Source organism: Rutidosis leptorrhynchoides, chromosome 2 (genome assembly GCF_046630445.1).
Source record: "Rutidosis leptorrhynchoides isolate AG116_Rl617_1_P2 chromosome 2, CSIRO_AGI_Rlap_v1, whole genome shotgun sequence".
NCBI classification, from domain to species: Eukaryota; Viridiplantae; Streptophyta; class Magnoliopsida; order Asterales; family Asteraceae; genus Rutidosis; species Rutidosis leptorrhynchoides.
This window is the reverse complement of record NC_092334.1, coordinates 214,161,905-214,167,552: the sequence shown is the minus strand read 5'-3', so window position 1 is coordinate 214,167,552 and position 5,648 is coordinate 214,161,905.

Genomic DNA, 5,648 nt, shown 5'->3' with positions numbered 1-5,648 from the left:
TCCTTCTAGTTTTTCAAGGATGAATCGTTCTCACCAACAAAACCTCTGCCTTTTTTACAATCAAATTTATACCAGTATTTACTTACATTTGTATAACAATCCTCACTTTTCGACTTCTGAAATTACTGAAATGACCCTAGGGTTTACTGCCTGACTATACATATTAATTATTTAAGAGTTATTATATACACAATCGATTTAATGTTGACCAAATAATAAACTTTTAGTCGATACACACTGCTAATTAAAATTTATGCATTTCTGTAATATTATAACTATTAATATATAAGTATTAAATAAAAAGTGACATTTATATAAATAATAAAACAATTGGGAACTAAATAAAAAATAAATACAAGTCATGTAGTAAATATAAAAAAAATATATAATAATAGTAATAATGAGACTAAAGAATCTTAAACAATTAAATTCTTATGTTGACTAAAAATAAAATATATATATAAAAAATATAAACTAGTACCACCTATTGTTGACTAAAAGAATTATAAAATAAAATCAAATCATAAATTAGAATATCCTTATGTTGACTAACAATCTAATACTTGCACTATATAAACACCCCTAGACTCCTAGTTTCTCATTCACAAATCACACCAAAATTCTCTCTCTAAAAACTTGAAGAAGTCTTGAGGTAACTTTGCTTTTCATTTTCTTATTTATTTTTATTCATTTTATTTATTTCTTGTATTTTTTTACCCAATGGTTATTTTAATTGTTAATAATATTCACATCAGTAGTATTTGTTTGGAAATTATTTAGAACAGTAGTAGTACTTATAAAAATTAATTATGATAAGTTTTGGAATATTATTTGTAGTTAATTACGAATTAAATACTAATTAAACACAAAAATCATATAAAATTCGTAATAAAAATATACACAGTAAATAAAAATAAATAAATAACTTTTCTGGGTTCATAAACTTTGTCAAGGTCTGACAAAATTATAAAAATTAATTTATGGGTCGAATTAATAATTATTACATAATTAAACACTATTATTATGCAAACAGGAGGTAAATAAGGAAATAATTGTAAAAATAAAGAAATATTTTTATAAATATTTTTCTACAGGTTATTTAACTGTAAGAAACTTATAAAAATTTTAAAAATAATTATTTATATTTATTTAGTATTTTATGTAAAATTAAACTTGTTTTTTGATTAAATTAAGAATAGAAACAAATATAAATACAAAATTGTAATAAAATTACTTTCTTAAATTAACTTAGTTATATAATAAAGTTTATACACCCATAATATGTGAAGGTTATAATAAAGATAACGTGCACTATATATGAACCTCACCGCTACATATGGCCTAGGGTGGTCCTTGTTGCCTTATGGGAACCGCTTGTGGATTTCGAATGCCATAACATAGATTCTGGTCAAGAATCCTAGGCACCCGGTAACAACTGATCATTCAAGTGACTTGTACGATAGTAACGAGATTTGAGATAGTCGCACAACGTCTTATTAAAGATTATATGTTGGGATTTAACAAGTTCATAATATACTTAAACATTTTAAGAATCAAATTAAAGCGGAAGAAAGTAATTACCATTTTAGAACTTTGTTAATCTTTAACCATTTAAAGTTAAATCCCAATTAGGATCAAGTTGTGAAACATGCTTACAAACTACAAGAAAGTAAAGGGATTATACCTACTCCAAGCTAGGTAATTTGATGATGAAGATGATGATGAATGGAGCTCCAAAAGATGAAGCCTCAAGTTGTAATACCCCAAGCTTTTAACCCCAACACCCTTGCTTTTGGTTAGGATTTATTAGACACTTGAATGAGCTTGCAAAAATTAATTTGGAACTCCCTTTTCACCCCAAAAAGGCCACGGCCTAACAGCTCTCTTTAAGCAGAATTTTTGCTTGTTTTCTTGAAGTGTAGTTGCATGTATGTGTAAATGAGTCAAGGAACATGCATGTATATGGAAATGGAAAAGCATAGGAATCTCTAGCATGCCTACTACACTTCTAATGCTACTTCCATGTTTATAAAATAGTTTTATAAGACTTGACATTATTTATAAACTTGCATATTTTATAAACATGTTTTTATAAAATTAGATTTTATAAAACAAATTTTATAAACTTGCATTTTATAAATTATGTATACTTATTTATAAAACTCATTTTATTAATTCCATATTATAAGTTATGTTTACTTTATTTTATAAAACCAATTTTATAAAATGTAACATAACTTTATTAATTATTTAACCTATAAATAATTAAATTCTTATTATATAAATTATTCCATAATTTATATACACATCAAGCAATATTATTTTAGAAAACCATTTTTCATAAAATTCAAGTGTCACGTATTTAATCAATGATCCAATCGTTAAGATCAAATACGAATAAGGTGTCGGTAAGCTTGTTATTGGGTATGACCCGACTTAGATCAAAATATATTAGCCACGTTAATTTAATGTGTCTCTCGGGCATACAAAATACCTTCAATCTCCCACTTGCATGAGAAACATAAGGAATTAATGCAAGTGATGGATACCACCTAACGACCGTCCATCACCCCAATATGTTATGACTTTGTGCCATTCAATAACATCATCCTTTCGAGTTCTCATCTCGAATGTGAATAGGTGAATCTTTCATAATATCCTTTCGTCTTAGATGTCATGTTAAATCCAAGAGATATAGAGTGATCACTCTCTTCTAGATTTAACTTTATCAGGCCTTAGACATCTGACTCTCAACGAATAAGAGGGACAAATTCTATTTTGACTACATACGTCCTAGATATGCACTATGCATTATACCTGAGCTCTTCCTTATGAACTACCATATTTCAGAATAGCGAAGGAAAGAATTAAGGCACAATACTTAGTGAATATCCGAACCTAATATGTATCTCAGGTCAGAGGATACGATGATATTCGCCTTTACTCAGGATTACATGTGATCAACCACAAAGGCTCCATACAGTAAGTCTTGAGAGCGGGTCTTCCAATATTTGTATCCCACAAATATCTATGAACCTTGGTTGCAACCTTGCCCCACATTCATCCTGTGAATGTATACCAATCCAAGTTCATAATAGTCTAAACCTCACACTTGCTCCTACATATGTGATCGACTACGGAATTATAGAATAATTACTTATTCATGGATAAAATATGCAAAATAGGAACCTGACTCAAGATTAATAAATTAACACCATAATTATATTAATGAGTTTGAACCACTTCATTCCATTACAATACATAAAACAGATCACAACCAATCACTAGAATATCGAAGCCCTAATGCACTAACATGCCCTTGATGTTTTTCACCATGTAAGAGCTTCGTGAGTGGATCTGCTATATTAAGATCTGTGTGAACTTTGGGAATACATATCTTTCCTTTTTCAACTTCATCCCTTATGTAGTTTAATCTTTTGGTGAGCACAAGGTTCCTTGATTTGAGCAATCGCACCCTCGTTGTCATAATTGATCTCAAGAGGGTCCTGAATGGAAGGGACTACTCCTAAGTCGTCGATGAATTTCTTCATCCATGCAGCTTCCTGAGCTACCAATGAGGCGGCAATGTACTCTGACTCTGTAGTGGATAGTGCAACAACATCCTATTTTGAACTCTTCCAAGAGACCGCACCTCCATTTAAGATGAAGACATAACCGGATTGTGATCAAGAATCATCTCGATCAGTTTGGAAACTCGCGTCCACGTAACCTTTTACAGCGAGTTCCTCCTCACCAGACCTATATATTATAAACATATCCTTAGTCCTCCTAAGGTATTTCAATATACTTTTAACAGCGATCCAATGACTGTTTCCAGGATTATTCTGGTATCTACTTGTCAGGCTAAGAGCGAATGACACATCCGGTCTAGTGCATATCATTGCATACATGATTGACCCAATTGCAGACGCATATGGGACTTTCTTCATTCTCTCCTGTTCATCTTTCGTGGTGGGGTACTGAGATGAACTAAGGAGTGCTCCTCATTGAGTAGGTACCAAACCTTTCTTAGAGTTCTCCATCTTGAACCTTTTCAAGATCTTTTCAATGTATGCACTTTGATTCAAACCTATCAGTTTCTTGAATCTATCCCTGTAGATCCCAATCCCCAAAACATATTGTGCTTCTCCAAGATCCTTAATGGAGAAGCATTTGCTTAGCCAAGTTTTAACACCTTGCATTGCCGGAATATCATTTCCAAATAACAATATATCATCCACATATAGTACAAGGAACATGATAGTGCTCCCACTAGCCTTCTTGTATACACAAGCTTCATCACCATTTTTAATGAAGCCAAATTTCTTGGCCTCCTCATTAAAACGATGATTCCACATTCTGGATGCTTGTTTCAATCCGTAGATTGACTTCTTTAACTTGTATACCTTTTTAGGATATTTTGGATCAACAAAACCTTCAGGCTAAACCATATAGACATCTTCCTCAAGATGTCAATTTAGGAAAGCGGTCTTGACATCCATTTGCCATATTTCATAATCATAATGAGCAGCAATGGAAAGTAATATCCTAATAGACTTTAGCATTGCCTTAGGCAAAAAAGTTTCATCATAGTCAACCCCTTGAGTTTGAGTGAAACCTTTTGCTACAAGTCTAGCTTTGTATGTATCCAAGTTACCATGTATATCGGTTTTCATCTTAAAAAGCCATTTACAATCAACTAGCCTTGAGCCAGTAGGTTGTGTAATAAGTTCCCAAACTTGGTTGTCATACATGGATTACATCTCAGCGTTCATGGCTTCCTACCATTTATCTTTATCAATCTTTGATAAAGCATCTTGGTAGTTTGTTGGTTCATCCAAATCAACCACATAGCAACCATCCATGAGAAACCCATATCTCTCAGAAGGATTACTAATCCTACCAGATCTACGAATGTCTTGTACACTTTGATCATCCATTTGATCATTCTCAACATTCGCATGTTGAGTGCTAGTGTCAACTAATTGTGTATCATCTATTTGATCTTGTACCTCTTCAAGATCTATCTTCCTTTCACTATTACCTTCCATCAGGAACTTAGTTTCAAGGAATTTAGCCTTCTGAGCAACAAATACATTCTGCTCGGATGGATCATAGAAATAATATCCCATATCATCCTTGGGATATCCTATGAAGATACACTTCGTGGATCGAGCATTCAACTTATTAGGGATGTAATGCTTAGGATAAGCTTCACATCTCCATACCTTTAAGTATGATAGAGATAGAGGTTTTCCAAACCACATCTCATGAGGAGTTCATTCCACCTTTTTGGTTGGGGCCATATTTAAAATACGAGCCGCGGAGCATAGACAATAACCCCAAAATGATAGAGGTAACGAGCTTCTAGCCATCATTGATCGAACCATATCCATTAGGGTTCGGTTCCTCCTTTCGGAAACTCCATTAAGTTGGGGTGTTCCAGGAGGAGTGAGTTGCGAGATAATCCCACAACCTTTAAGATGATCTTGGAAAGTATCGCTTAGGTATTCACCTCCTCTATCGGTACGAAGTACCTTGATTGTCTTGTTGAGTTGATTTTGTACTTCGTTTTGATATTCTGTGAATGCTTCAAAAGTTTCGTCCTTGTGCCTTAATAAATAGACATATCCGAAACGGCTGAAGTC